Source organism: Dermochelys coriacea, chromosome 6 (genome assembly GCF_009764565.3).
Source record: "Dermochelys coriacea isolate rDerCor1 chromosome 6, rDerCor1.pri.v4, whole genome shotgun sequence".
NCBI lineage: Eukaryota > Metazoa > Chordata > Testudines > Dermochelyidae > Dermochelys > Dermochelys coriacea.
The window spans coordinates 110,637,421-110,656,834 of NC_050073.1; positions in this window are offsets into that span (position 1 = coordinate 110,637,421).

Sequence of the window (19,414 nt, forward strand, 5' to 3'; positions counted from 1 at the left end):
TCAGTGCAATAAACTGGACAGCCCCCACTCTGCTCCTGGACTTCTGCCTGCATTGTTTTTACTTTCACAGTAAAAGTACTTGTCCCATAGGGAAGGACAACAAAATCATTAGAAACGGAAATTATTTGAGCCTTCTTGCTTCTTAATTTCTGTGTCCCCACACAAGCTCTCCTTTTCTGGTGCTATGTAAGTCGTGATACAACATTTCTAAGGTAAGTACATTTAAACATTTTTAAATGATTAACTACAGCTCTCCCTCCCAATGACTTGCAACTGAAAAGTGTAAGGTCCACCAATGTGAAGGATGGGGATCTGCCGGCTACATTCAAACCTGGGTTATTTTAGTTTCTCCCAACCTGCACCCAGGCAGAGTGTGACATTCACTTAGGCCCTGATTCACAAATTGCCTTATCCAACAGCCACTGAAGTCAACAGGAGTCTTTGCATGCACTTAAGTGAATTCTGGATCACTCCCCCAATTGCTTAACATTAAGCATGAGAATAATCCTGTTGTCTACTCACTTTCATGGCCATTTGGAAAGACTTTATTTTTATTATTCATGCAATAGTTTAGTTGAACAATTAGGAGAAAACATGAACATAAAAAGACTCTTCTTGCTTATAAATCTGAAGTAATCCCATGAGAGAAAAGAAGCAATACCAATGTGACTTACGGGGAAGGGACCAATCATAGTATGAATGGTGGTTGGAACAGAGAAAATGAACATTTTGTGAACAATCCATTGGCTTAAATTTGTTTACAGAAGTTTAACAATCATGACTCGATAGCACATAGTTCCTGAGAAGGAAAAAAGGGTAAATTCTTATAAATTGTTCAGTGTGAATAATTCTTCAAAGCTCTAAAAAGGAGAGATGGAGAGATTAACAGTGGGCTTTCATTATAAATCCATATTCCTCAATGGGGGAAAAATTGTAGTGCCATCTCACAAAAATTACCATCAAAATGTTGTGAAATTGCCTTGTGACTGCACAGTCATTGTCTGTCACCCCTGTACATGTTGACTTAATGGTCTATTGTACATGCTTGCAGGCTGGGAAATAGGGGCATGGTTTGCTTATGGTTTAGCCTACTGTACCCTAATGTCCGTTCCTGAAGCAATCCTTGCAGTCAAACAGCGTTGCTGTCTTTATGTATTTTCAGTGTGTATTTAAGATAATTTGCTGGTGACACAGCAACCCAGGCTTGTTCCTCTTGTTTAAAATAATCTCCTTCTAACCACCTTTTTTACTCTATTTAGCCATAGTGGCATTTTTTGCTCCTCTTACTTTTTTTTGATCTGGTGTATACATTAAGTTTGAACCTCTATTATGGTGTTTTTAAATAGCTTCCATGCAATTTGAAGGCATTTCATCCATGCGACTGTTCCTTTTAACTTCCATTTTACTAGCTTCCTCTGTTTTTATGTAGTTTCTCTTTTTGAAATTGAATATACTAAAATAAAGGCTTTCTAAAATAAAGGCCTTCATGTGTTTTATTTGTTATAATGAATTGAGGAGCATGAAGTCTATTCTTAGAAGGAGCTTTAAAGGAATGACCAGAAAGATCAGAAACATGATGAGGTGAAGAAAGTCTTTGGTAATTATAATAATGCAGTAGCAGGAAAAAGTGAACATAGTCACGAATTCCATACTGGTTTGTCCAGCAGATGATGTGCCTGGTTCAGCACACTATTACTCCAGTCTAATAGTTTAATTCCATTGAAGTCCATTAAGTCCAGCACCAATAAGGATTAGACATTTATGAATATGAACTCCAACACATATGAACTCCAACCAGACAAAAATGGAAAGGATATAATCCTTATGATTCAGGGCATATGTCAACTGCTACGATCTGGGGATTAGGAATAGCTTCCCCTGTGGGTAGGTTACTCCATAATTGTCCACAAAGAGGGTTCTTGCTATTTATTCTGAGGAATCTACTACTGGTCACTGTCATAGACTGGATATTGGACTGTATGGACCACCATAGGTGCTGGAACTACGTGTAGTGAGGGTGTTGCTGCACCCTCTGACTTGAAGTGGTTTCCATTATATACAGGGTTTACAGTTTGGTTAAATGTCTCTCAGCACCCCCACTGTAAACATTGTTCCAGTACCCCGTGGACACACTGGTCCATCTGATAGAGGCTGTCAATTCTTAAGTAAGAATTCTATAGTTCCTGTCTATATATTTTGGGATCTAAAAATTTGGAGATTAAGGATCAAAACTCCTCCTTAAGTTGAGAAAATAATACAGAGACTAACAAACCTGCACACAGAAAGGGGAAGAATCTTGGCAAAATCTGTGCTTGACTAATTCTCCCTTTAAGGGGAAGGGATTAGCAATATTATAGGAGTGGGAGGGTACATGAATTTGGAACTACCTTGAATACAGAAGTCCACTGGGAATCTGACCCCAACCACTTAGATCTCAGAATATCTATGAGGAGTGTCTTCTCTTATATGTTTATTTGAGTATAAGCTTTCGTGAGCTACAGCTCACTTCATCGGATGTAGCTCACGAAAGCTTATGCTCAAATAAATTTGTTAGTCTCTAAGGTGCCACAAGTACTCCTTTTCTTTTTGTGAATACAGACTAACACAGCTGCTACTCTGAAACTTCTCTTATATGCACTCTCCTGAATTCCCTTCCCTATGGCAGTACAACAAGTTTGGTGGTTGTGCTGCTACTTGATATCTGTTCATGAAAGACTAATTCCCACTACATACTGGTCCCTCCCCACATGATGGTGGTTGCAGTGCACATGGCTGCTTTTAAATTAAATAGCTATATCAGCAAAATTGGGGCAAAGGATGATCCATTCACATATTTTCCAGGGTGACTTATCTGAATAGGTATTTATTGTTAGCTATCTTATTTCTAAAAGCAGCTCCAGAAGGCTTTGAACCAAACATATTTAAATAGAAAAGTTTGATCTATTAGAATCTCTCATTAGTCTTATTTTAATTGTCACATGAAGAGTTTTTCTGCTTTAATATTTGTCTTTAATTATTTGAAGCAGCCTAATTAGGAGATAGTATTCCAACAGAATAAAGTCCAGCCCAGTAATTTATATATTTAGTATTTTAATAGGGCTAATTTCACAAAGCTGAAAACAGATATGAGCAAAAATCAGCTAGAAGGAAGAATTTAATCAGGAAATCGTAAATGACAATTGGCAGACCAATGGTCCATAAAGCCCAGTGTCCTGTCATCCGACAGTAGCCAGTGCTAGATGCTCCAAAGGGAGTGAACAAAATAGGGCAATTTATCAGGTGATCCATCCCCTGATGTCCAGTCCCAGCTTGTAGCAGTCAGAGGTTTAGGAACACCCAGAACATGGGGTTGCATCCCTGACCATCTTGACTAATAGCCATTGATGGACAATTTAGGAACACCTTACTAGATGCCCAAAAAAGCCATAATTGACGAAGAAGTCTGTACTAGTTTAAAAAAAAAACCCTAGTTGAGAGGGGATGAGACAGCAGTGTAAAAAAAGTTATATATAACAAATGGAAGAAAGGGGAAGTTGATAGTAATGAATATAAATCAGATGTTAGGAATTGTTGAAAACTGATAAGGGAAACAAAGGAACACAAGGGGAAAATCTATGGTCAGCAGAGTTAAAGACTATTAGGATGAGCTTTTTAAAAGGTGAGGAACAGAAAGTATCCTGACAATGCTTTTGGTCCATTACTAGATGGAAGTGGTAAATTATCAATAATAATGCAGAAAAGGCATAAATATTAAATACATATTTCTGTTCTGTATTTTGGAAAAAAACATCATATAATATTATATGATGATAACACTCTTTCAATTCCGCTAGTATCTCTGGAGGATGTTAAACAGAAACCACTAAAGTCAGCCATTTTTATAATCAGGGAGGTCCAGGTAATTTGCATCCAAGTATTTAAAAAGAGCTGGCTGAGGAGCTCGCCGGACTATTAATATTGATTTTCAATAAGTCTTGGAGCACTGGGGAAATTCCTGAAGACTGGAAGAAAGCTAATGTTGTGCTATTTTTTTAAAAGGGTAAATGGGATGACCTGGGTAATTATTGGCTTGTCAGCCTGACATCAATCCTGGGCAAGATAATGGAGCTGCTGATATGAGACTCGATTAAGAAAGAATTAAAGGATGGTAATGTAAGTAATGCAAATCAATATGGGTTTATGGAAAATAGATCCTGTCAAACTAACTTGATCTTTTTTTGATGAGATTATAAATTTGGTTGATAAAGGTAATAGCGTTGACATATTATATTTGAACTTCTATAAGGTGTTTAACTTGGTACCGCACAATATTTTGGTTAAATAACTAGCACAGAAACATGGCACACATTAAATGCACAAAAATAAGCCAGTGGATAAGTCTCAAAATGTAATTGTAAATGGGGACTCATTGGTGAGCCGGCATTTTTCCAGGACGGGTCCTACAGGGATCAGTTTTTGGCCCTGTGCTATTTAACATTTTTTTCAATGACCTGGAAGAAAAAGTTTGCAGATGACACAAAACTGGGGTACTAATAAATAATGAAAAGGACGAGTCACTGATTTAGAGTAACCTGGATCGCTTGTTATATTGGGTGTAAGCAAAAAATATGCATTTTAATGCAGCTAAATGTAAAAGTATACATCTAGGAACAAATAATGTAGGCCATATTACAGGATACTTACTCTATCCTGGGAAGCAGTGACTGGGAACAAGATTTGGGGGTCATGGTGGATTACTGAACATGAGTTCCCAGTTTTCAGAGTAGCAGCCGTGTTAGTCTGTATTCGCAAAAAGAAAAGGAGTACTTGTGGCACCTTAGAGACTAACAAGTGTATCTCTGTGGAAAAAGAGCTAATGCAACCCTGGGATGCATAAACAGGGAAATCTTAAGTAGGAGTAAAGAGGTTATTTTCCCTTTATATTTGGCACTGGTGTGACCGCTGCTGGAATCCTGTGTATAGTTCTGGTGCCCGCAATTCAAAAAGGATGTTGACAAACTGGAGAGGGTTGAGAGAAGAGCCATGAGGATGATAAAAGGATTAGAACATATGCCTTATGGTGGTGAAAGACTCAAAGAGCTTAGTCTACTTACTTTAACAACAAGTAGGTTAAGGGGTGTCTTGATTCCAGTTTATAAGTATCTACATGGGGAACTTATATTTAATAATGGGCTCTTCATTTTAGCAGAGAAAGATATAACACCATCCAATAGCTAGAAGCTAAAGCTAATCAAATTGAGCCGTACATTTTTAAGGTGAGTAATTAAACACTGGAACAATTTACTAAGGGTTGTGTTGGAGTCTCCATCACTGACCATTTTAAACTCAAGATTGGATGTTTTTCTAAAAGATCTGCTCTAGGAATGATTTGGGGGAAGATCTCTGGCCTGTGTTATATAGACAGTCAGATTAGATAATGATAAGGGTCCCTTCTGGCCTTGGAATGTATTAATCTATGAACATTAAAAAATCAGATCAAATCAAGGAAAGGAATTTTAGGTCATGCAGTGGCTAAAATAATCTTACATATGAGGACCTTGGAGTTCAAATCTTCTTTCTGGATCCAAGTGAATCCCTCTGCCTGAAGCCATCTGTGACAAGGGCCACTTTCAATCTGTGCAGAGTACAGCTGATCAGATTTTTTTTTTCCCTCTGTTGAAAATTTTGACTTTTCAAAAAAAATTGAAAACCAAAATATTTCAGCTGTAAATCAACTCCCTGGTTGAATTACATCTCCCATTAGGCACTTTGGTCTCTCTTGTGGTGAGAAGAGGCAGTGCATGATTGGAGTACCTGGAGGATACAACATGGGACATGTAGTCCAGCTGGGAGACCCAGCCCAAAGAGGAAAATAGGGGCATGAGGCAACTGAGCTACAAACAACATGAAGCATTGCATTCCCAAATTGATTTGAGCATAAGCTTTCGTGAGCTACAGCTCACTTCATCGGATGTATTCAGTGGAAAATACAGTGGGGAGATTTATATACACACACAGAGAACATGAAACAATGGGTTTTATCATACACACTGTAAGGAGAGTGATCACTTAAGATGAGCTATTATCAGTGGGGGGGGGGGAGGAGGAAAACCTTATCATCTTAAGTGATCACTCTCCTTTCAGTGTGTATGATAAAACCCATTGTTTCATGTTCTCTGTGTGTGTGTATATAAATCTTCCCTCTGTATTTTCCACCAAATGCATCCGATGAAGTGAGCTGTAGCTCACGAAAGCTTATTCTCAAATAAATGTGTTAGTCTCTAAGGTGCCACAAGTACTCCTTTTCTTTTTGTGAATACAGACTAACACGGCTGCTACTCTGAAACCTGTCATTCCCAAATTGAATTCCTTCCATTTTTGGCTGAAATATTTTGGCTTTAGGCCAAACCCCCAAATTTTTGTTTTTTTGGGGGCATTTGGCCTTTCAGAGAAAAGCTGAAATTTTTAATGGAAAACAGATACTTATGATGAAAAAAATTGTTTGGTAATAACCCAATTTTCCATCAAAAACAGCTTTGATGGAAAAATTTCAAAGCAGACCTAGTTTAGGTGCCTTAGAAAAAACTTGTGCAGTTCCTGTTTGTGTTCTGTACTGCCCCTTTTTTGAGCATTTAATTCACTCAGAAATTGTTTTTTCATATAGACCCTGGAATATCCAAAAGTGAAGAAAAATGTAACTCATTTGAACTTTGGAAGTTTTCCTCCTCAAATCTCCAAAGAACAAAACATTCAGTCCCCAATGCAGGAAAGTGCTTAGGTATGTGCTTAACTTTAAACATGGCCTTATTCCCACTGAAATGGATCTTTTCCAATAATTAAAGTTAAGCACATGATTAAGAACTCTGACGTTAAGCAAGTACTTAACTTTCAGCAGGAGGCTAGTTCTATAGATTTCAATGGGGCTAGTCAAGTTCTGAAAGTTAGGTATGTGCTTAAGTGCTTTGTTGAATTTGGGCCGTTAGAAAATGGAAGAGAGAAAGTGTAAGAAATATGAGGGCCTGCTTTGAAACCCCAGATCTGAACACCCCTAAAGTTTAAGCATTGATCAAAATATGATCTGGGACCCAGATCTGGATTTTACAAATGGCTCCTAGCCTTATAATGGACAAAACCAAACCCCCAGATCTGAACCTCCATGAACTTTGAGGGTTTGGAATCTTGGCTTTGGATCCATAGTTTGCAGCTTGACCCTATCTCTAATATTTGCAGTATTTGTTCAGTAAATTACTCTGCTCTTTTTCAAGTTGAAACATTTTCATAAAATGTATTCTGGTTGTTTAGCTGTGGTTCCTTGGGCACTTTCATCATTTAACATTAGAAATGCAAAGCATTTTATTTTAGATTGATTTTAATGAATTTTGTAATTAAAAGATTTTCACTTTTTTATCACAGGAATTACTTCATACTTGATAGCAAGAAGCCTTGACATGCATTTAATGTTTATTTATCAAAGTGGCAAATCACCAATAATTTATGCAGGGTCTAGGCTCTACACAATGAGGTTGATGTCGCAGTAACAAATTTTAATTAAACAAGAATAAGTTAGGAATTGAATGTGTTGTGGTATCAAAATGTTTGAACCAGTATTTCATTATATTCCTGTTAGGTTTCCATGTTGCTTGGAATTGCTTAAAATTTAATTCATAATTGGGATGGGGGAAACTGGTGACTAATCAAAGACAAAACTTAAGTCTGGTACAAACTAGGACATTCTGGGACTGTGTGAAGCATTTATAATAATAGATCTTAATAATCAGGCAGGCAAAAAAATTGAAGAGCAACTCACCAAAGGGTCAAAAACTAAAACAGTAAAAAAAAATGTAAGTATATCAGAAGCAGAAAGCCTGCCAAACAATCAGTGGGGCCATTGGATAATTGAGGTGCTAAAGGAGCACTCAGGGAAGGTAAGGCCATTGTGGAGAAGCTAAATGAATTCTTTGTATTGGTCTTCACTTCAGGCAGATTCCCACACCTGAGATATTCCTTTTAGGTGACAAATTTGAGCAACTGTCCCAGACTGAGGTGTCCATAGAGGAGGTTTTGGAATAAATTGATAAATTAAAACAGTATAATTATTTAATTTGTTATTTATTTTATATATTTAATTATTTATTATATATATTTTATTATTTAAAAATTTAAATAGTTCATCAGGACCAGATGGTATTCACCCAAGAGTTCTGAAGTAACTCAAATATGAAATTGCAGAACTGCAGTATGTAATATGACAAAGTTCCTCCTCTACCTTGGTGGGTCTTGCGCTTATAGGCAGATTTGCTCACCTTGGAGCTTCACGGCAGCCCTCAGCTTGGCTGTTTTTATGAACCCACAGTCCAGGTCAACTCCTCCTGTGTCTGACCAGGAGTTGGGAGGATTTGGGGGAAACCCAGACCCACCCTCTACTCCGGGTTCCGCCCAGGACCCTGTGGAATGCAGCTGTCTAGAGTGCCTCCTGGAATAGCTGTGCAACAGCTACAACTCCTTGGGCTACGTCCCCATGGCCTCCTCCCAACACCTTCTTAATCCTCACCATAGGACCTTCCTCTTGGTGGCTGATAATGCTTGTACACCTCAGTCCTCCAACAGTGCGCGTTTTCTCTCAGCTCCTAGTGCCTCTTGCTCTCAGCTCCTCACACACACACCACAAACTGAAGTGAGCTCCCTTTTAAAATCCAGATGCCTTGATTAGCCTGCCTTAATTGATTCTAGCAGCTTCTTGATTGGCTGCAGGTGTACTAATCAGCCTGTCTTAATTGTCTCCAGAAGGTTCCTGATTGTTCTGGAACCTTCCCTGTTACCTTACCCAGGGAAAAGGAACCTGCTTAGCCTGGGGCTAATATATCTGCCTTCTATTACTCTCATACAGCCATCTGGCCCGACCTTGTCACAGTAAGTATCACTTAAATCAGCCTCTGTATCAGATGACAGGAGTAAACCTAATCTGATACCAATTTTTTAAAAAGGCTCCAGGGCTAATCCTAGCAATTACAGACCAGTAAGCCTAACTTCAGTACCAGAAAAATTGGTTGAAACTATAGTAAAGAACAGAAGTTTCAGACACATAGATGAACATGATTTGTTGGGGAAGAGTCAACATGGCTTTTGTAAAGGGAAATCATGCCTCACCAATCTATTGGAATTCTTTGAGAGGGGTCAAAGAACATGTGAACAAAGTGATCCAGTTGATATAGTGTACTTGGACTTTCAGGAAGTCTTTGACAAAGTCCCTCAGCAAAGGCTCTTAAGCAAAGTAAGCTGTCATGTAGTAAGACAGAAGGTCCTCTCATGAATCAGGAACTGGTTAAAAGGGTAGGAATAAATGGTCAGTTTTCAAAATAGAGGGGTAAATAGTGATGTTCCCCAAGAATCTGTACTGGGACCAGTGCTGTTCAACATATTCATAAATGTTTTGGAAAAGAAGAGTAAACAGTGAGGTGGGAAAATTTGCAGACAATACAAAATAGTTAAATCCAAAGCAGACTGAAGAGTTACAACAGGTTCTCTGTAAACTGACTGAGCAACAAAATGGCAGATGATATTCAATATTGACAAATGTAAAGTAGTGCACATTGGAAAACAGAATCCCAACCTTCCATACAAAATGATGGGATCTAAATTGAGTGTTACCACTCAAAAAAGAGTTCTCTGATAACATCTGCTCAACATACAGCAGCAGGCAAAAAAGCTAACAATGTTATGAACCATTAGGAAAGGGATAGATAAGAAGACAGAAAATATCATAATGTTACTATATAAATCCATGGTACACTGGCAGCTTGAATATTCCATGCAGGTCTGGTCACCGCATCTCAAAAAAGATATATGAATTGGAAAATGTACAGAAAAGGGCAACAAAAATGATTAAGAGTATGGAACAGCTTCCGTATGAGGAGAGTTAGAAAGACTGTGACTTTTCAGCTTTGAAAAGAGACGACAAATAGGGGATATGATAGAGGTCTGTAAATCATGAATGATGTGGAGAACATGAATAATAAAGTATTATTTACTCCTTCACATAACACCAGAACCCCAGTCCAATGAAATTTAGAGGGAGCAGGTTTAAAACAAACAAAAGAAAGTACTTCTTCACACAACACAGTCAATCTTTGGAACTCATTGTCAGAGGATGGTGTAAAGGCCAAAATTATAACTGAGTTCAAAAAAGAACTAGATAAGTTCACGGAGCATAGGTCCATCAATGGCTACTAGCCAAGATGGTCAGAGATGGCACCCCAGGCTTTTGGTGTCCCTAGTCTGTGATTGCCAGAAACTGGGAGTGGATAACAGGGGATGGATCACTCGGTGCTTGCCTTTTCTGTTCATTCCCTCTGAAGCACCTGGCATTGGCCACTGTTGGAAGACAGGTGTGACATGGTCCCCGGAGTGCAACCTGGATTGTGCAACCACTGAGCACTCTGTCCCACCAACCTGGATTATCTCTCATATTGTGATTCTGACATCAAGCTACAAACCTCTGATTGGCATTGCACTTACAGACATCCACAGGCAAGGTCACACCCAACTGTGTTACATGAATGATCTCTCAGCCACTCATGAAGCATCAATAGAGAGGCTCTAGCCAATTCCCTCACCCCCCAGTTCCCCACTCTTGCACCCCAAAACTGTACTATCTTGCACTGGTCAGAAGGCTGACCTGTGTAAGTTCATTTCTTAGTTCACCACTTCTTCATAGGAAAGGGGACATGCACCTTTGTAACCTGAACAAATTTCCCAAGCAGTTTAGACAAACTCCCTGCTAAGGTTAAACTTTAAAATAAGTTTATTAACTATAGAAAGATAGATTTTAAGTGATTATAAGTAGTAGGCTTAAATATCAGAAACAGTTACCTTAAGAAATAAAAATAGAAACGAGCACTCTAAATCCTAAACTTTTAGTGTAGGCAAGGGTTGAATGAAAGAGCTTTTCTTACCCTGACAGATGGTACAAGCAGGTTACAGTTCCTTAATACACAGGCTGGACTCCCTTTCCAGCCTGAGATCACTCTTCCCCAGTTCAAAGTCTTTTTCCTCCAGATGTTCCTCCAGGTGTTGAGATGGGGGGAGAGGGGGAAGAGGTCAAGTGATGATGTTACTGTCTCTCTTTTATACTTTCTTTCAGCTTGCTGGAAAAATATTTGCTGTGATGACTGGTAGTCCACCCCCATAGCATAGGTGCCTTCTCCTAGAAGTCTCTGGGACAGTGGATTGGGGTTGACGAGCCATTAATCACCCATCTGGCTATTGATGGCTACTCCTTTGTTGTAATGGAAAGGCTGGTTGTGGGTGTTCCCAACCTCGCAACATATTTCAGCAACACATATAACAATACTTTATAACTTCACATACAGTAATAGCACATATAACGCAGCAGGATATTAATGTTCAACAGATCAAGACTTTTAAAATGATACCTCACAAGGCATACTTTCTATAAAACATATCATAATCATATCATAATGGTAAATATGGGGGCTCCGTGATGCTAACTTGAGGAACAGAGTGTCACAACAGGATACTGGGCTAGAAGGACCATTGGTCTGATCCAGTATGGCTGTTCTTATTATCTTTATTTTTCCCTCTTCTCTTTCCCCTGTCCAGGATTCATTGGGCTTTGTCATTGTTGGTAGCCACTCTCCCTTGAAGTGAAGTGATACTCAAGGACTGCATCTTTGGAAAGGATTTCTGTGGAGATATGTAGAACTATGGGACCAGCTCTCACATTGTGATGGGCAATAAGCAAAGGTGACATCCTGAAATAACCCCCAGTGCTGGCTACCACTTTATATGGACCAGAATCTAACTTATTACATGTGTGGTGTTGTACTCTGTAATAGCATCACAATTCCCGATTAAAAGGCAGCAGTGCATACCTAAAACAACATAATACTCTTGTTCCAGAGAGATATAGAGGTAACATTTTCAAAAGTGACTTATCTGTTATAAGCCTAACTATCACTGGAAATAAATAGGACTTAGAACCCTAAGAGCTTAAGTTACTTTTAAAAATGTTGAGACTTAGGTTCCTAAGTCAACACTTTTGAAAGTATCTGGATATCTAGTAAAGCTCAGCTCCAGAAAAGTACAGGTGCATTACTCCAGTCTGCCTTTAGATATTTGCCTGAGAAAACTGGGCCTTTCTCTAACAGTGCGGAGAAAAAAGTTGCATTAACTGTGTTGTGGGGAAAGTTTGTCCCTCAAATGTATTCAGAAACTAAGAACAATTCTTTAATGTTTTAGGTGAAAAAAACAACCGTTTATTTAACCAGCAAATTGAAAGAATTAGAAGGAGTCTCATTTGGTGAAAGCATAGATGCAATTGCCACACATCCCTGCAATACCTTCTACCTTAGGGTGACTGTATGCAGCAACCACTGTAGCTGCAATGCATTTTCAATTAGCATACGCAGTGCTCTAAAACCGCGTTGTTGGATAGCCCATAGTTCATGACTTATCACAACATATATGTTTGTGGGGTACATTATCCCACAAATGCATTAATTAGCATATACAAATTATATTTATGTAAAAAACCCAGCTTGCTTAGTGAGGGATACATAGTTACCACTATTACAATACAAGATACTCTCACTAAAAGCAAATGTGTACGTAGACCTCCTAGCTATACGGGATAACAGTGCACCACATTTAGGATACATTTATGCCCCCTCCCTACTTTTTTAATACAGAAAAAATTGTTTTTCATTTTAAATCATGTTTTCCACTAATTGTATATATGTACCTAGGTAACATTGTCCTAAAACAGCATATTTGGATGGCCACTAGTTGCTGAGCTATCACAACATATATGCTCGTGGGGGACAACATTAGCTCACTGATGAGGATATGTGTTTCATACCAACTGTATAGCCTTCACTCTTCCATTACTCTGAGCAATATCTTTCAGCAGGAGCTAACGTTCAGCTGACTTCTCCCCCCCACCCACACATGCCAAAAATGTGCCAGTTTGAGAACAAAGAGAATATCAGAGTGAATTTGGTGGGAAAGCTGGAGAGCCCAGAAGTTACCTCCTGTTATCCTGGTGGTTGTGCTTTCTGTCATGTCATATTTCCTATTTGCATAGCTCTGTGCATTTGCTCTTTCATCACTGTTGTTAGCAAGCAGTAATCAGTTCATTTTATGGCTGTCTTCAGCTAAATTCTTTGTTGATTTTAACATGACAGAAGTCAAAAAGATTACATATTATAAATAGATAATTAATATATCAACACAGCTTGTTACTCTCTCTCTCGCTCTCCCTCTCTTCCTGAGAATCAGTTTGAATGATGATTCTCTCTCCCTTTCGCACATGGACAATCTTGAGAATTAAAATGAAGCCTGACAGCTTGATTGGAATTACACTTAGTGTCTTTATGTTTAAAATGAGAATGCCTTTGCCGTGGATAGAAAGGTCAGTGTGTGAAAATGACACCAGACCTCAGTACGTTGGAAGGTATTCTTTAAAAAAATAAAAGCCAAGCAAATATGTGTTTTTTTTTGTTTCAGTCTGACCCTGGTTTTGATAGCTACCTATTTAGGTTCTTATATAGCCTTGAACACTAATAACAGATTATATTCACTAACGTTGTAAGGCAGACTCAAGGCATTCTCTAAGGTAAAGCAGCATACTCCCCGATTTTATAGATGGTGAACCACGGTATTGAGTGATTTGCCCAGGAAATCTGTGGCAGAGCTTAGAATTCAACCTATGTTTCCTGAGAACCAGGCCACAAGTCCATCCTTTCACCCTGAAAGTCACAGAGTGCAGTCTGTAACCCGATCCCTGACCTCCCCTCGGTATGTCTAAGAGGAAGGGAACCAAAACCCTTGAATCTGGGAAAGGAAGGCACAGAAGAGAAAGGAGCACCTCTGCAGCATGCTTGCAATTTACCAAAAACGTAAAGTTTCAGAGTAGCAGCCGTGTTAGTCTGTATTCGCAAAAAGAAAAGGAGTACTTGTGGCACCTTAGAGACTAACAAATTTATTTGAGCATAAGCTTTCGTGAGCATCCGATGAAGTGAGCTGTAGCTCACGAAAGCTTATGCTCAAATAAATTTGTTAGTCTCTAAGGTGCCACAAGTACTCCTTTTCTTTTTGCAAAAACGTAAAGGCACCTACACATATGAGGGTGTCTGTGTTCACTTAGCAGATGGACACAGATGTTATCACTCAGGCCTCAGTTTTATTTTGATTATGGATCAAGTAGTTTGGGCTCCTGTGCACTTGCCTGGATCACTTCATTGAAATAAAGGTTTCACTTTTCTCAGCTGTTAAATGATTGCTCTGCCGTTGCCCTACACTGCCGGCAGCCACTTCATCTCACCTGTAGCTATGAGCACTCAGCACTGCAGATACTGGTACACACAGGCCATTCAGAAGGATGATCTAGTCTGAATTTTAAAAACATAAGGAGATTTGTATAGGAAATTTCTTGTGTGAACAAGCTTTGGCGCCACTTGGAGAGTCAATACTAGGTTTATACAGTATGTGCAAACACCTTGGGAATTCTGGGCTTTTCATTGTGCTTCAATTTCTCACTACTGACCTGTTTCCATTTTTAAAAAGTATTATTATTTAGATAACTGTATTGCTGAGAGATCCCCCTGGTGCTAGGCACTTTACACATATAGTACAGGGCAGTTCTAGCCCTGAAGATCTCACTGTCCAAACAGGCAAGCCAGAAAAAGGAAGAATTTCTATCCCTATTTTCCAGATGGGGAGCTGAGGTACAGAGAGATTAAGTGACTTGCCCAAGATCATATACAACAGTTGCAGCAGAGCTGGAAATTCAGCCCTCATCTTTTGAATTTCAAGCCAAGGCTTTATTAACCCAAGACTATCTATCCTCTCCATTTGCTTAATCAATAGCAAGATCTGCCGATGGTGATTAAGCCAAGAATAATCTATATCCTGCACAGATCAGCTCTGCCTGAACTAGTTAGGCCACTTTGCAAGTACTGTACATGTCAATATGAATTTTATTTCTTCCCCATATTGGGTTTTCAGAGTGCAAGTTTGAGTGTGTGAGGATAAAGCTGATGTGTACTAAAGAGAAGGGAGTTAGCCAGGGTGTTAAAAGGAAAGAGCATATGGGTACATCTCCAGCCTGAGCCTGAATGTCTACACTGCTGTCTTTAGACCCATAGTGTGAGCCTCATGAGCCCAAGTCAGTTGACCTGGGCTCTGACACTTGCTGCTATGGGTTCTTTTTTGCAGTGTAGACACACCCTAAGAGTGTGCATGTGTGTGTGCATTCATATGAAAGAGAAGGCACGCATATTAATGAAAGTACCCGTGCCTGGTGTAGATATGATCCTTACTTTCTGAAGCTTATTTCTTTGGGAAATATTGCAAGCACTAACCATGCTTTTGCATTTTGCTTTTGGTTTCATTCTGATTTCACCTTCATATTGGTGGCTTAGACTCAAAGAAGAGAACAGTTAATCACAATGAAAAAGAAATAAGTGCATGGTCTTCACCAATACTGTAAACATATAGAAAAGATGATTCTACTTCTAGTGCCATATCAATCCAAGCAGAAATAGGAGGATTAAATATTAAATCTTAATGGAAGCATGAACCACTCCTATATATCATTACTTCCTGGGCCAAATAATGCTAAGGGTATGTCTACACTGGCAGAGTTACAGTGCTGCTCAGAGAGCGCTGAAGGAAAACTGCTGTTGTGTGTTCACACTATCAGCTGCCTGCGCAATAACGTGTCACACTTGTGGCACTTACAGCAGTATTCGGAGCAGTGCATTCTGGGCAGCTATCCCACAAAGCATTTCTTCCTCTTCTGCCGCTAAGAGTTTTGGGAATGCAGAGGGGGTTGCGGGGCATCCTGGTTTCTGTCTCAATGCCCGTGATGCATTGCTTCGCATCCCATGCTGTACACTCCATAATATTTGTGATGGGAAGTGTGAAAGCTTCACTCAGGGCTGGACCACTGAGGCTCAGCACCTGGAGGCTGAATTTGAATAGCCAGAAACCGGGGCTATTAGAGGGACGCAGTGCAGGCCCATAAGGATTAGAGATGCTTTGAGGAGCAATTTGAAGCTGAAAGCCACTAATATTTGTTGCTATGCTCAGGAGTGCAGTGCTTATAATGCTAAGAGGTGATTGTGATTGGTGCAGATGATGCACTGTGAAGTTTTAAGAAAATTGCCTGTTGCTTTGCAGGGCTCTGTTTGCTTTCAATTAATGGAATAAAGATTGCTTTCAAACCAAAACAATTCTTTTATTAAAAAATGACAATCAGAGGAGAGAGACAAACCAAAAAAACACATCAGCACTGTGGGGGATGGGGGAAGGGGAGGGTCCCAGGAGGAGGTGGGGTCCCGGGATGATTAAAGATTTGTGTATGTCCAGGTATCATATGCAACCTTGTCCTTTGGTCTACAGTGTAGTGGCTATTGTTCTTCAGCAGGGCTAAAATGCAGAGGGATGGGTGTTGAGTGCAGTGTGTACTGGGAGTCTGCAGGGCAGGAGTGGAATGCAGCAGGTACAGACTGGAGCCAGGAGGTTGATAAGACTGTGTTGGCGGTGTCTGGAGGGGTGCATGGGAAAGAGTTTTGCGACAGGGGAGGGCGGGCCCAGAACTGATTGGCTTGCAGTGCTAGTAGCGCCTGGAGCATGTCCACTCGGTGCTCCATAATGTTTAAGAGCCACTCCATGGCTTCATTCTGGCGTGCTGCATTCTCCTTTCAGTCCCTATTCTTGCTGTCCTGCCACTCCTTCAATTCTTGTTTTTCAGCCGTGGAGTGCATCATGACACCACGCAAAAACTCTTCTTTATTTTTTCCTGGCCACTTTCTAATTCTACGCAGCTATTCAGCTGGCGATAACAAAGAGGGAGGCTGGGCTCCCAAGGTCACATCTGTGAAGCCAAAATGCAACATTTTACAGAAGCAGTATTGTTTGCAACACACAGACCACTGATTCAGTGATTTAAAACACAGCCACTATTCACATACCTGTCACTAACTGACTGACCCCAGGCAAGCACACATGAGCCACAAGACCCCCAAAATGATGAGTAGCCGCAAGGGCAGGGGAAATCAGTGTTCCCAGATCATACTGTATACTGGGCATGTGGCTTTTGGGGAGAGCCAACATTGGTGGTGGTGGTGGCTTATAATCATTACTGTCCCCATATTTTCCACTGGCTGTGTTCATTATGGAAGATATCTCACTGCTGAGGGTGAGCAGGGAACCAAGGGAGGGTCTTCTCCAAGAGCACGGGTTCCACCCTGGCCCTTATGCTGCTCACCTGCAATGATGCAGCAATGGTCCCCCCCCCCCCCGCCTCCCCAGTGATGGCAGAGTGGCACAGGAAAGTTACAATGGGGCAAGAAACAAAGCAGCTCTGCCAAAGAATCTGCGGCAGCGGATTGCCCAGTATCTCCATGAGAGTTTCATGGAGATCTCTGAGGCAGATTCCTGTGACGTGAGGGAGTCACTCAACACCCTGTTCCACCATGTGGTGGTACATACATCATAGAGACACAAGCCTGCTTTCTGCAACCCTCCTGCCCCCAACAACTTGCTTCAGCAATTCCCCAAATCAAAGCCCCTTACCAAGGGCCTCCTCCCCTGTTTGCGCTTCACCAAGCTCCAACTGCTGTGACTGGCTAGCCTCCTCCAGGGTAGAAAAGAGCTCCTGTCTGCATGCATCTCTGATCTCCAAGTCGTCCTCTGCCTCTGGGTCTCTCTGCCCCTCCCCCTCCACATACTCATCCAAGATTTCCTCCTTCTCGCTTGGTCCATTCTTGACTGGCACACGAGCCATCAAAGTATCCACACTGGTCTTCGCAGTGGAGGTGGGGTCACCACCGAGTATCGCATCCAGCTCTTTGCAGAACCGGCAGCTCGTGGGCATAGCACCGGAGTGGGGACTTGCCTCCCATGCCTTGTGGTAGGCGTTCCACAGCTCCTTCACTTTGACTCTGCACTGAAGTGTGGCCCGGTCATAGCCACTTCTGTCATGCATCATGAAATCTGTCCATAGGTATCATATAATTCCTTCAGCTGGAGCACAGCTGGGACTGGACAACCTCCTCTCCCCAAATGCTGATGAGGTCCAGCAGCTCAGCATTGCTCCAAGTGGTGGATCGCCTGGTGTGTGGAGCAGGTATGGTCACCTGGAAAGATGCACTGAGACCACTGCATGCATCACCAAGCAAAAAGGAAGGGGAATTTCAAAATTCCAAAGGAACTTAAGGGGTGGGGCTCATGGTTGGTCACCTGAAGACGGGCAGTAGAGTTCAAACTGATGACCAGAGAAGTGAGAACAGGCATTGTGGGATACCTCCCGGAGTCCAGTTGCAGCACTGTAATCGACCAGGGTGTTTACACTGGCACCGCGGTGCTGTACCCCCACCACAGAAAGCTGTATGCCTCTCATTGGGGTGGTTTTTTACAGCACTGCAACTGGGCAGTTTCTGCACACTAAGTGTCTTGGCAGTGTGTACACCTTGGGAGTTACAAAGCAGAAAGCTGCTTTACTGTGCAGAAACTTGCCAATGTGGACAAGGCCGTCTGACCAGTGCAACAGAAAACTCCTCCCAAAACAAACAAACAAACAAACAAACAAACACTTGAGATGCTAGACAAGCACATAAAAAAAAACAATATAGGAGACACTCTGAAGAACAAATCAAAATTTGCAACAATCTTGAATGGTACAGATCCTAGCAGAGAGCTCCCACTGTTTTGCCAACACCAAGTGTTAAAAATCATGAGTCTGGTTTTTCAAAAATCATAAGATTTTTTAAGCCAATCATCAGATTTCAAATATAATATTTTTTTGAGGAGGGAAGTTATATGCCTTCTGGTCTGCGAGAATTTAGAGTTCACATTTTCAATTTTTTTCTCCCCACCACCATGAGGGCCAGAAAATCACTTTTTTGTTTGAAATGAAAGCTGAGATTTTCAGGTAGTAACCTGATCCCAGCAGCTGGGGCTTTAAGAGAAACAGCAAAGATAGTGAGACGCACACTAAAATAGTGAGAGTTGGCAATGCTGCTATCGCTAGCCAACTTCTTCACTGAAAAATGAAGACAATCTCTGACCATATCCTGAATCAGTGAGCAGAAACTAGAGAGGGAAATTGTGAGGCACAAAGCCTGGTGCAAAACCAGAGATGAGCAATGCCAGAGGAGAGCTTGAGACAGACAACATTTGCTACCTTCAGTCCCCCATGTTCTAAATACAGGGGGTGCAAGGAAAATATTTCCTTGAACTACCAGGAATCATAAAAAATACTTCTAATTAAAAAGCAACAAGGAAAGATTGTACCTAACTTTGGGAGAAAGGAAAGAGATGGCAGGAATGGCATCATGTTGTATAAGAGCCTACCTCTGGAGCAGGAATGGACTTAGGGTTCAAGCCCCAAACACAGTTTTTATCCCTATCC